The sequence below is a fragment of the Watersipora subatra genome, chromosome 4, assembly GCF_963576615.1.
Source record: "Watersipora subatra chromosome 4, tzWatSuba1.1, whole genome shotgun sequence".
NCBI lineage: Eukaryota > Metazoa > Bryozoa > Gymnolaemata > Cheilostomatida > Watersiporidae > Watersipora > Watersipora subatra.
Window position 1 is genome coordinate 14,830,483 of NC_088711.1, and position 14,487 is coordinate 14,844,969.

A 14,487-nucleotide genomic window follows, 5' to 3' on the forward strand; every position below is an offset into this window, starting at 1 on the left:
AAGGATGCACTACTAGTAGGCTGTTGTATGTGAAAAAAGTGATGAGTTATGTGCCACGATTGTTGGCCATTTTCGTATGCAATCATGATAAAGACGGAATCTTTGGTTGCCACAAGAAGTGCTAAAAATATTGATATTCCATTATATTTGTTAAAAACAAACTAAGGTGCAACCACCCACAAAATATAACACATGAAATCAGAATAGCTTGTGATTCCTGTTTTGTAAGATTTTCCTAATTAGTGGTTTGGTCAGGGGTCTCCAGGTTGAGTGACCCTAGCACACCTTAAATAGATTCTGTGGAAATTGACCAGGTTTGTTTCATCTATATTTATAAATCGCCGTTTGTGATATGCGAGTTGGTGAGTCCATCTATACCGATTGGTATCTAGTAATGACAAATCTGTATTGCGGATGATTTGATCCCAGAACTTTCCATTCACCAGGGAATTACCTAACCAATTAAGCTACGAGAGATTCATAGGGCGATATGAGTCGTTCTCTCGGCTAAAATGTTGGTCACTAAAGCTTGCTCGCATGACTGTTATTAGTGCCTACCTTGGAGAGTCACAAGCTAGTGTTAACTCACAAGAAGTTTTGTGAGGAATTTCAAGATGTAAAGAAGGTTATTATCTAAAAATTACATGTGCAATGAGCTTTTTAGTTGAAGTCTTTTAGCCCAATAACTTTGAGAAGGTTGATCGTCATGTGCTATTCAGTGTTTGAAGGAATTTAGTTCCTGAATAATTACAGGAACTAAAATAAAACCATTTATGTAAATTTAGTTAGCAAAAATTGGGTACAAAATACAAGGTGAAATGGCTTGAACGAACTGTTGGAAAGGGGGTATTAGCAGAAAAAGGTGAATAACCTATGATTTAAGATTTTAATAAGGTGTACAAAACACCAAATTTTTTAGAATGTGTTTTTAGGGCCCAACAGGACAACTCTAAATTTCAGCCCCAGCCGAGAACTTTCTTCCCCGAGATCACAATTCCTGGGGAAAACCCTGGCTAGCAGTTACATTAGCGTGCAGACCTGATTTAGTTCAAAAGGACAGCATAAACAGATGCAAAGAAGGCATTATTAAAGGAAAAACTGATTACTGACGATGTTAACAATATTTTTGAAGCAAAGGAATGCAGTCAATGAAGGCAATATAGCTCACCAATTTTCTAACTTACCTAACAGCTAGTTACAAGACTTAACTAATGGTCAGCTATATTGTAGAACTTACTAGATCAGTTGTTACATTGTATGACTTATCTAACAAGTAGATCAATGAGCTCACATGATTCCAAGTTGAGAAATTTCAACTTCACCAGCTTAGTGATGATGATTAGGAAATCAGAAAACCGATTATTGCTGAGATCCAGATTTTTGAGGTCGATCAGAGTTCCTAAACTGTAAAAAAGCATGTAATTCCCATCTTTATAAATGATGTACTTTTAAACTCTCTACATTAATATTGATAAAACTTTTAGCCATGGGTGCCAATTGCCAATGCCTTTCAGATGACTTATAACGAACTCTTCAAAAAGCCTTGAACAAGGCTACAATTATCAGCATACAAGTGCTGTCCTATGAAAGTTAAACGGTGACTTGCAACAAAATCCACATTACAGTTAATAGGTATCAAAAGATTCACTATGTCTTACTCTGCTGTGTTTTAGGTGTTTTATGTGAAAATGTGATTACAAGCTCTTAAAAGCTCAAAAACGAACAGTTAATCGCCTTCATCATGAAAACGCCATAGATTGGAATTCCTTTCCAAGACAGCTAAAATGGGATGCAGTTGAACCGATTGCTTCTGTTTACACTTTCATGCAACCTCTTTCGTCGTAATATTTTCACAAATATACTTCACGCATTCAATAAAACCATTTCATCATCATTTCTATTTCATCATCATTGTAATGCTGTCACTTTGAGCACTAATATTTCAAAACCTACAGTAGCCTAAAAATTAGTTTAATTTTTTAACCTTAGCTCGAAGGAGTGCATATCATCCTCTGATAAACATGACGAGCCTGTTGGTCACCTGTGATAGTCAAAAAATGCTGCAGAAACTTTTCGCACCGTTTGGCAGGAAGTAGGGGTCACATGATCAGATTACGACTAGATGATTAGACTAAGCCGAAACAAAACAGGAAAGTAGTGAGCATCCGTATTTGATACGGGCTTTTTGGTAGAACCCGAAGTGTTTGTCATAAACTAGTGCGACGAGACGTTTTATATTAAGCTTTTTATTGGCCTTTCAATTCAAGTGATAACATTACGTGTCAAAACAACCACAATGTTTGACAACGTCATCAAAATAAAGGGATTCCAAACTACGGCGTTTTTGTGATGGCTGTGATTAACTGTTCGTTTTTGAGCTTTTAAGAACCGGTAATCTCATTTCCACATATTTGGCACCTACAACACAGCAGAGTAAGACATGGCGAACCTTTTGATACCAAATAACTGTAATGTGAATTTTGTTGCAAGTAAACCTTCAAGAAAGACATACTAAACTAGATAAAACAGATGTAAGCTATTAAAACAGTATTCTAGCAGTATTCGGTTAATAAAATAAATAATGCGGTGGCCCTTAGATTATGCAATAGCGATTTTTTTTAAACTTAAAAATAGTTACCAAACAAATTTTACGAAATTTGAAAACTTATTTCATTTCAATTAAATAAGATTTTCAATTCAGATATTCTTGTCATCAGTCTGTAATAGATACAAAATTAGTTGTTCAATCTATCAGTTATGATTAAAATTATTTTCATTGAGACATTGATGAAGACCTTTTTTATTTGTTTCAAATATGATTGCTATTAGATAAGGTTAACATTTCCTGGAGGATCTTATTACTACAAATACAAAAAGAGCACTTACATAACATCGAGAGTACAATAGACACTCCTATAATGTAAACTCTAAACAACGTAAAAAATGGGTTCAAAGTTTTTGCTTCGATACTACGTAAAACTTCATATAACGTAAAGTGTCAAGCTAGTGCAAATTCTCAAACTCGATTCAAACAACGACAATCGCATAGTTAGCCTAACGGCTAACACATTGTGCTTTCTCTTTTGCTGCACTTGAGAAAAAAAGATGAATAATTTCATCTCTATTTACATGAACAAAAAACCTGGCAATTTTATTCACTGTGAAGGATTGGGAGATGTATCGACGAAGCACAGAGAATAAGTAGTCATGCAATGTTAAAAGAAATTTTCAACCTTTCTGAATTGAAATCGTCTTTTAGTTCAGAAATGTTGAAAGATGATTGATTGGTGCGGACGTTAGCGTGTCGGTATACCAAGTTGCATCTCACTAGTTGGAGGCTCATTAAAAGCCTTTATCCTAATGTCGAATCCTGGTGACCGATAGACGCACAGGTCAGAAAAGCATCGCTCTTTTACGTATAGTAAAAATTATTTTTACTCCATTTTTCCATTTTAGACATACAACATTTTTTTTATTTTTACTTTGCAGTATAGACCTCGCTTTCTATCAAAAAAGAAAAGATTGATGTAAATTGACATTGAAGGTGTGCGATCCCCTCAACTTATTGTCGAATTATCATAGTCATGGACAATAAACCAACTGAAAGTAAAACGATAAGTTGTCGAAGAAACCAATAATACTGCAGTCGTTATACAGCCATGTAATTAAAAAGTTAATTGATGCGAGTTTGGGAGGATCTTAAAATGGATTAGATAATTTACATGCATTTTACTGTTTGTATAACGTAAAATCCCTATAACGTAAACGTTTCGGGAATGGACTAATTACGTTGTAGGAGCGGCTACTGTAGTTGAAACGATATAAATTTAAATACAAACCCCTAGTAACAAACCTAATATTTAAAATAATGGTTTTAGGTTGATGGCGTAGATGAAGATAGTAATGTCAAGTAACTATGCCTTTGGAAAACTCTCAGTAGCTATTTTGGAATATGTAGGTGTTTCTACAACTCTGTAGTCAAAGAAGGTATACAAGCCCGCAGACAACTTTGATTTAAATCTCTTTGCAACAGAACCAAATGAATACACAAGATAGATGATACAATATACAAGACCAGTATAAGCTGAGTGAGACTGATAAACAGACAAGCACTAGATTTCCTTTAGCTGAATCTTTTCCTTATGTTTCGGAGAATACATAACTGTCTTTGCTTGGAGGCAATTGATTATGTCCAAGAGTGAGATAGCATAATTTATTTTTATTTTAGTTGTGGGCTAATATATTGAATTGTGATCGCTATACAATAGGCTTGCGCTCTGATTTTTTAAATGAAAATAGTGATAAAAATGAGAGCTTTGGTGAATATAAAAACATAGTAAGATTAGCATACAGTCAAACATTTTACTGATAATCACCTCTGCATATGAAATTCTTGACATGTGAAGTCAAATTTTCGTTGCAAAATTCCAGGCAATTCCCAATATATGGTATGCAATCTTTTATTGAACACTACGGCTCTGCCTGTAAATGCAAAAATAGGTGATAAAACAAAACAATTAGGTCAAAGTATAATGAAAAAAATATACATTTGGTTAATTTAAAATATATCTAAGGTAAGCTTGAGTAAGTTATGTCACATATTTCTTGGTATCACTCACTCCACCACTGATTGTATATATATTTGTAAGGTAAAGTACCAATGAAAACCTACTTGATGATTAAAGCTTTGTTAATTTAATTTTTATATATAATTTAGGGTTTCATATTTAGTTTTTGTAGTTTTACAAGATGAATTTGTTATATTGTTGTAAGTACTCACTTAAAATATTTATCACTGCTTTGACCAAAACAAACAAAACATAATATAATCAAAGCTCAACTTACAATCAACCCGATATACAAATTTTTTAACATACGGCTTAAAGTTTGAGCAAATATTTGTCTCAACCCATGAAGTCAATTCCAATAGGTGTCGTTAACAATTTCTCAAAAAATTCATCTGGAAAATAAATATAAAAACCTGTTAAAAATCAATAATAAAATATGAAAATTATGAACATTACATGTAAGTTAAAATATATCGAGCATAAGTTGGAGTAACTTACACCTATTTTTATAAACCTCTCTACCACTGAGCCTGAGCATTGTCAAGCCTGAATTTCTGTCTATATGTTTTTTTCTAAGGTGAAGTAATATTAAAACCTCAGTCCAGTAGGTATCAGTCGATTAACTTGATGTGGTTAGGTAATTACTTGAAGCAATTTTTTGTTGTTTTTGAGCTCGGCGATGAACCAAGCATGGTTGTCGTTGATTGTTGATGACGTTGATTGTTCAACTTGGTACAGTTAAGATTTTGAGTAGTTAATATACGGTAAAACACAAAAAACAGCTTTAATCCGTTCCAGGGCTGGGATGGTAAAGTCGTCATATGGTGGCGTCACCTATGTTTTCTGAAGCTTCTATTTTGGAAAAATACCTATGCAAAGAAGGCTGTTTCTGGCAATCGCTCCAAATATTTAGAAAATGAGTCATGCACCTGCCATTTACACTGTCCATAAAATAACTTGTATTAGAATGTTTTAGGTGTCTTTTGCAATAAATCAAGCAAGGTTTTTAAGACAATCGATATAGCTTTCATTATTTCTGCCGATGGCGTTCATTCTAACTCACCCTTCTTTGAATATTTCCAGATCCGTTTCCATAATCAATATCTTTTTGCCTATCCCTTTACCATCACTAGCAACATTGGGGTCATACTGTAACTAATGAAGTAGAGTTTGATATGAGCACTAAAAACACAAAGTAAATGCGATATTACTAACACTCGCACAAGATAAAAAATTAAAAACCGTGCAACCTGCTAAATTCTTCATTTAGCTTAGTGTAAACCCTGGATAGCGTCTCATATCACCCTCAGATCTTGTGGAAGGATTTCAGCTAATGAAGTATCAGCATCTTAATAATTTTTGACTACACAGTAAAGTGAGTAAATACCGTAAACAGGCACCGGAAATGCATCAAATTCTACATTGTGGCCTGAAAAAACCCTGTAGTCGAGGTTCTACTACCTATATTCTCAATCAATCAAGAACCAATTATGTCACTCATTTTGGGCACAAGTAACAATATGATTCATGTATCTTTAGTTTGCTTACAGAAAGGATGATATGTTACTATTAATAAATCAAATTCCAATAGTATCTCTTTTTTAAAAGTTGTACAAAAAATCTATGAACCATAATAATAAAGAAGAGGAAACACTAAAATATTAGTACTTGGGGATCAACGAATGTATGCTAACACGCAACTACATTGTATCATTTACATATTTCTACGACCTAACTACACCATCATACAATTAAACAAAGAGTTAAAAATTGATACATTAAAGTTCCATACTGTATTTATTGCACATGTATTAATGGTTTAGAAGTTGCTCATCTTATAGTATCAGTATAAATTTGACTAGGCTCGATTATGGCACTCTCAGGTTTTTAGGCTTAAAATTCTACCAGCTTCACCCTTTGAACTTTGAACTGAATCAGTTATCAATTTACCATTCTACTGCTGATAATGTCCTTCACCTACACAGGCCAACCTTTTTGCTACGTTGTCCTATAAACACAAATGTTGCCTTTAAAAGTTCACAATAGAAATAAAAAAGACAATGATAAGCCAAAGGACACATAACAGCAATTACTAGACTCCTTGACCGTGCTTATACATGCACGGTCATGTGCTTATACATGCATGTGTGTGTGCGCGCGCACACACACATACCTTATACACACACTTGCACTTTGCTAAATGGTGGAGTGTATGTTTATTGCAGTCAGCAAAGCATTGATAATATTTCAGTGAAGTTGTCTTCGGTCTGTAAATAATTATGCTACTTATAAGAGTTTGCATGCTTTTTTTACTATTGTAAAGCTTAGATGAATAATAACCTTAACAAGGGACAGGATGTCACAATCCTTCTCAGAAGCCTGTGTGCAGCAAAACCATTTGACTATATTGTGCAACTCAACTTGGACTGTTGCTTTCTTCCCGGTGACTATCGATCGACACAAGTCTAGCCGATTCCTGTGCAGGCAATATATTTAAAGGTTGACTTGCAACAAAATTCACATTACAGTTATTTGGTAGCAAAAGATTCACCATGTCTTATTCTGTTGTGTTGTAGGTGCAAAATATGTGGAAATGTGAGTACAAGCTCTTAAAAGCTCAAAAACGAAAAGCCGCCTTAGATTTGAATCTATTTATTTTTCTGACGTAGTCATGATAGTTTGGTTATTGTCTTGTCACGGGATGTTCTCACATGAATTGAAAGGCCAATAAAAAGCTCAATATAAACTTATCGTAGCACTAGTTTATGACAAACACTTCGGGTTTTACCAAAGACCCCGTATCAAATATAGATGCTCGCTACTTTACAGTTTCGTTTCGGCTTGATCTAATCGTCAAGTCGTAATCTGATCATGTGACCCAATACTTCGCAAATAATTTCTGCAGCACTTTTCGATTATCACAGGTGACCAACAGGCTCGTCATGATTATCAGACAATGATATGTACTCCTTCGAGGTAAGGTTAAAAAATTAAATGAATTTTCACAGTAAGTTATAAGATATCGTTGCTAAAATAAACAGCATTACAATGACGATAAAATAGACGCGTAAGAACAATAGACATGGTTTTATTGAATGCGTGAAGTATATTTGTGAAATATTTCGACGAATAAGGTTGCATGAAAGTGTAAACAGAAACCATCTCCCACAGCTACGTCACATTTGAGCCGTTTTGGAAAGAGAATCCAAACTACGGCGGTCTCGTGTGGCTGCGATAAACTGTTCATTTTTTTAGCTTTTAAGAGCTTGTAATTACATTTCCACATATTTTGCACCTACAACACAACAGAGTAAGACATGGTGAATCTTTTGATATCAAATAACTGATATGTGAATTTTGTTGCAAGTCAACCTTTAACTCCCAATGTAAAAATAGATTTAGATATGCTAAGCTAGATATAGGGATATAGTGTCAACATTGCCTCAAACATACGTATCAGAAACAAATGATAAAAATACACAGCTTGGCGCATGGGGTAAATCAAAAGCAAAATCAAGTAAAATTATTTATGCAAAATTGCTTGCAAGCACTCAGTACTATGGAATCATGTGGTGCATATAGTGCTTTAGGGTTTGTGATAACATTCTGATCAAATAATTGGTTTGATATGCATGTAGATGAATTTACGCGTGAATTTTGAAGTTGCTACTAGAGATGGCATTTGTAGTTTGAAAAGGTGTGATCGACTATCGTTAGAGTTGTCCCACCGATAGCTATCGAATTATCAATGAGCAGACAGAGTTCACCGATAGTTATCGCGTGACTTGGCAGATGGTAAAACTATCGTATTATTGAGTTACCTGATAAGAAAAAACATCACTATCCAGATGACAACACGTGCCTGAAAAGATCGAGGATTGTAGGAAGTGATGGGAAAAGGAAAAGCTGCAGAAAAAATCTGTAGAAAAAACAACAAAACTATCGGGTTATATTATTTTTTAATATTCGATAACGATCTATAAGTTTCGGATGTTTTGATAGGCTAAAAATAGGCAACATATACATATCGAGAAGACAACTACCGACTATCGCAGTCGACTATTGAGCTATCGTGCAACCCTAGTTGCTACAGATGTAATGGTACAGATGCACAGGATCAATGGCTACAAGTTGTCATTCCAAGTTTTTGGACTTTGAAGCATAAACAAACAAGGCAAAACAGAAAAGTGTCCTGGGTTTGGGGCTAAAAGAAACTCTTGAAAAATTTCTGGGATTATCAAGAGCAGATAATCACTGTTTTACTAATATTTAAATGGTGCTGCAATTAAGAATCTATGGTGAAATGTCCAAACACTTGACAATAATCAGTAGGGCTCACGTCTAAATCTTTTGAAGATTCTGAATATTCCGCGCCATCGCTATTTTGCTAGAAGAAATATTTACATATATGTACTCCTATAGAAGATATATTGGTGTCTGTTACAGAAATAAATGTGATTTGCATTATATTATGTTATGTATTATGTAACACCCCTTTTGTCATGTGACTAGAAATAATCCAGCATTGGTGAAAATACATGCATAGTGACAAGGTGGAAATTTGTGATTGCTCTAATAAACTACAAGCTATTTCGGCTCTAAAGCTGCAATAGAAATGTCAGTGAAGGTATTCGAGTTAAACAAGTCCTATGAATATGGTAAAAGTGGTGACTTCAGTGTCTGGGTGGATAAGCTAGAGTTGGTGGCTAAGCTTCAAAAAGTGGATGATCTCACAACATTCTTACCACTATTCTTGTCAGGAGCAGCATTTACTGTTTATAAACATTTAGAAGATCATGTCAAAGAAGGTGACCCTAAACTAAAGGTAGTGTTGTTGACAGCTTTTAGTGTAGACAGGTTCAATGCTTATATTCAGCTGCAAAACCGAGCTTTAAGAGATGGTGAAGCTGTGGATGTATATCTGGCAGATCTCAAATGTTTAGCAACTTTGATGGGACAATCAGAACCTGACCCGTTGCTCAAATGTGCATTCATGGCAGGATGACCTCCAGAAGTGGGGTAAGTTAGGCAGTGATGCTTACATGTTAGACTTAAAGAAAGCATATTTACAACTGCATGTTGATTGTAGTTTGCAAAGATTGCAAGCTGTTAGGTTCAATGGAACATTGTATGTCATGACTAGATTAGGTTTTGGTCTCAATGTAGCACCTAAGATTATGTCAAAAATATTGTCAACAGTGTTATCACTTGATCCTAGGGTCGCTGCTGGTACTGATCACTATATTGATGATATTTTGGTAAATAAGTCAGTAGCGCCAGTCAAAGTTGTTCGCAGCCATTTGTTAAAGTTTGGTCTAGTCACAAAGGAGCCTGTTGATTTACATGAAGCGCGAGTTCTGGGGATTCAAATGACAATCAGTGAAAAAGGAATATGTACATGGCAGCGCGACTCAGCTGTGCTAGCAGTAGAAAGCCTTAGTACAAAAAGAGATTTGTTTTCTGCGTGTGGTAAACTGATTGGTCACTCTCAGTAGCTGGCTGGCTACGAGTCGCATGCAGCTACATGAATCGGCGTGCTGCTGATGGCAAGTGGGATGATGCAATAGCAAAAGAAGTGCTGCAAATGTTAAATGAAACACTAAATAGGACATCAAGACATGACTGACCGAGTGCAGGGCAACTGGTCTGTGAACAGAGTTGAACGTTGCAAGGTCTGGTGTGATGCGAGCTCTATTGTTATTGGTGCGAGCATAGAAATAGAGGTTAGAACTGTAGAAGACGGCTGAAGAAAATTGATGACAGAATGCATATCAATGTAGCTAAACTTGAAGCAGTTCCCAAAGGATTAAACCTAGCTATAAAGTAGGGAGTAAAACGAGCTACGATTGTTACAGACTCATTATCAGTGTATAACTGGGTTAATTTCATTATCACAGAAAGCCATCGCCCCAATGTCGGTGGATTATCAGAAATGATACTCAAAAGATGGCTTGAGATTATTGCGCAATTAGTAGAAGAATATGGCACGACTCTACGAATGTCCTAGGTCAAATCAGCTGATAACCGTGCTGATGTTTTAACTAGGGTGAACCAAAGGTGGCAGAAACCATTTTGAGGAACAAAATGGTATTATCATACAGCCCAGATTATGCAAAAAATTTCAGTTGCACATAATTGAGGCATATTCTTAATTGTGTTTTACAGGGGGGGTCTTGCTCTTAGTTATGGTAGTCAGGTATCAAAATGTTTGTGACGTCATTGACTGAATCTCCTGCTTTGTTATAGGTAAACAATGAAGGAGTTATGGTTTGCTGGTTTGAGTTCAAGGTTCATTCTGAGATATTGATGCATTGTATATGTATATGTATATGTATATGTAACTTTCATAAGACATGATCACATTGGTCTGGAGTCATATTTGTTCTTGTATAAGGCATGATCACATTGGTCTGGAGTCATATATGTTCTTGTATAAGACATGATCACATTGGTGTGGAGTCATATCTGTTCTTAAATAAGATGATCACATTGGTGTGGAGTCATATCTGTTCTTGTATAAGACATGATCACATTGGTCTGGAGTTATATCTGTTCTTGTATAAGACATGATCACATTGGTGTGGAGTCATATCTGTTCTTGTATAAGGCATGTTCACATTGGTCTGGAGCCATACCTGTTCTTGTATAAGGCATGATCACATTGGTGTGGAGTCATATCTGTTCTTGTATAAGACATGATAACATTGGTGTGGAGTCATATCTGTTCTTGTATAAAACATGATCACATTGGTCTGGATTCATATCTGTTCTTGTATAAGATATGATCACATTGGTGTGGAGTCATATCTGTTCTTGTATAAGACATGATCACATTGGTGTGGAGTCATATCTCTTCTTGTATAAAACATGATCACATTGGTCTGGAGTCATATCTGTCCTTGTATAAGGCATGATCCCATTGGTCTGGAGTCATATCTGTTCTTGTATAAGACATGATCACATTGGTGTGGAGTCATATCTGTTCTTAAATAAGACAGGATCACATTGGTGTGGAGTCATATCTGTTCTCGTATAAGACATGATCACATTGGTCTGGATTCATATCTGTTCTTGTATAAGACATGATCACATTGGTCTAGAGTCATATCTGTTTTTGTATAAGGCATGATCACATTGGTCTGGAGTCATATCTGTTCTTGTATAAGACATGATAACATCGGTGTGGAGTCATATCTGTTCTCGTATAAGACATGATCACATTGGTCTAGATTCATATCTGTTCTTGTATAAGGCATGATCACATTGGTGTGGAGTCATATCTGTTCTTGTATAAGACATGATCACATTGGCGTGGAGTCACATCTCTTCTTGTATAAAACATGATCACATTGGTCTGGAGCCATACCTGTTCTTGTATAGGAATGTTTGTAGTCTTGTTTTGGCAGTCATCGGGCCAGTGATTTGTTTTCACAGATTCAAAGGGATTAGAGTTTTGTTGACGATCCGAAAAGATCTTTGATACATGAACGAAAAAACATTCACTCATTGGTCGCCCATATGTAGGCCTTGCATAGTACTTTAGAGATAATTGTTGTGTTGAAAAATGTAGTTGTAGTTTGTGGTCACAGGCCATAGTGCACATATGGTAAAATCTTTTTGATGGAATAGATTTAGCTTACTATTTTAATAGTTTGATGTAAGTTTTTAGTCCACGATGACTCTTAAAACCTTTCCACTGATGTGGCGCTCATATTTTTATCACTGGTCTGCATTTGAGCAGGTTTTCCTTTGAGGTAAATCAAATCTATCTTCTAGCAATCAGCATCAAGCTTCCATTTATGTAACTAATCACTGATGGTCCCACATATAGATTTAACTGTGTCTTCTCACGTAATTCTGTCTGGTTTTGACAGACAATTTTGCTGTCATTTATGCATTGCAGTGCGAGTCCCTCTACATGCAATAAAATATCTCTGATTTTTGTTATAAATAAGAGAGGGGACAAAATACTGTCATGCGGTAGCCTTGTGCAGGAGTGTTTAGCCTCTGATATGTGGTTGTGTACTTTGATTTTCTATCCTTTCAAAAAACTTGACATGAGTTTAATGAAGCTGTTATTCATTCCTAGTATTATAACATAATGTATATGGTGAGACTAGATGCTATCAAATATTTTTAGCAGATCAACAAAAATGCCGATGTGGCATATTTACCGGAGCAATTGCTTGGAATGACTAATCATCGGAGAAAGCTATATGCCAGTTGATTTCAATTTTGATTTCAATTTTGAATGTTGGTTCGTGCCCAGCCAATCATTTTTTGGCAACCTATATGTATGGGCTTTAATCCTATCAAGTAGTTTAACTACCACTGAGCTCAGTGGGATGGGTCTGTGGTTTGCTGCAACACTCTAATATTTCCATCTTTATCTATTGAGAAATGTAACCAAATTATTGTGTGAAAGCCAATCTGCTTGTTGATAGAATCTTGTTGAATAAACAATGAAGTTCATATGGAATTGATTTGTACTCAGTTTTAGCATTATTGGATGCATTTCATCACTATCAGCTCCTTTGTCATTTACCTTCATGGATTTGATGACATGCGACTCTTGACATTATTTATTTTTGTAAAGTGATTGTGCTGGTTTTGACTTTGGTGGTTTGATGTCTCTCAAACCACTGTTGTGAGAAGTCTGAGCTTTTCAAGTATTTGCCTTTAATTAGGTTCATTAGAAATTAGGTCCATCTTTAGTATTGGGGTTGCAGATTTAGCCTCTGAATCTTGTCTGAGCTGTCAACAGAGCTTTTTTGATTTTTTCTTAGCATTTTAGGGAAGATTGCCATTTGTGAAAGTTGACATTTGTTAGAAGGGTTTCCAGGCCTTGCAAACTTTATTAGACAGAGTTGTTAGCTCTTGCGTCCAAAATGGTTTATTATGTTGAATATGTTGAATATCAGAAACAAATAAGTTTTTATTTTCCCAGAGATTTGACAGTATTATTTGCCATATTACTTTGGGTTCCGAATGTTGTAGCTCGAGTGAAGATGCTGGAGAAAAATTATTACGGCGATTGTGAAAATCTTGCCAGGCAGCTTAGCTCAAACCATAAATGCTTTTTGCTTTAGGCTTGAACACTTTTAGATCAAGTGTGCTCTAGGCTAGTAGGTGTCCTCTTCTTGGGGCTTCCTGTCACCTTATCAGTTGTTCTATGATTAGCGGACTGAAAGTACATGATTTACCTTGCTCTACCTCTAAGCTGAAGCAAAAATGTGCTATCTAATACTCTATAAAGTGTCGACCATTATGCTTCCTAAACAACTATGGTGAGTGAATAATATAATTCCATGAAACCAAACTGGTGGGTATTTTAGCTGTTAAGGATACTTGAAAGTAAAATTGTCAAGTGTAGTTACTTTTCTGAAAAATATTAGGCCCTACACTGTAGGTATGTTTGAAAACTGGTAGCTTTGATGTGATGTTTCTCAGAAACTATGGGCATGGCTAATAGTTATTTTTATATGGCAAACATTACAGAAACACACAGCATTGTTTTTCTCTGATGGCACATACGAAGTCATCACTGCTGGCTCGCAGTTTTCACATTTTAAGGCTGATCAAAATTGAAAAACTGCAGTCTCTATTGACGTTGTACTTGAACATGTTCTATAAACTAATCAATAGTGATATAACAGGCGAACTGCAAAAGAACACAGAACAGCTTTAAATTAGCATTGCCTAACAAAACTGATTGATAATAAAAAGTCAACGTTTTAATCAGTAGAGTACTTCAAGTTGATGATATTTGATATCCATAGATGATACGACAGCTGGTGAACTCTTGCAGACTAATGTAAAAAATACCCTGAAATAAGTTCCAAAAGTGCATCTGTTTAACCGTTGTCATACTTTCCTAGTGAACCGCTTCTGTTCATTGATAAATACTGGACGCGTAGTA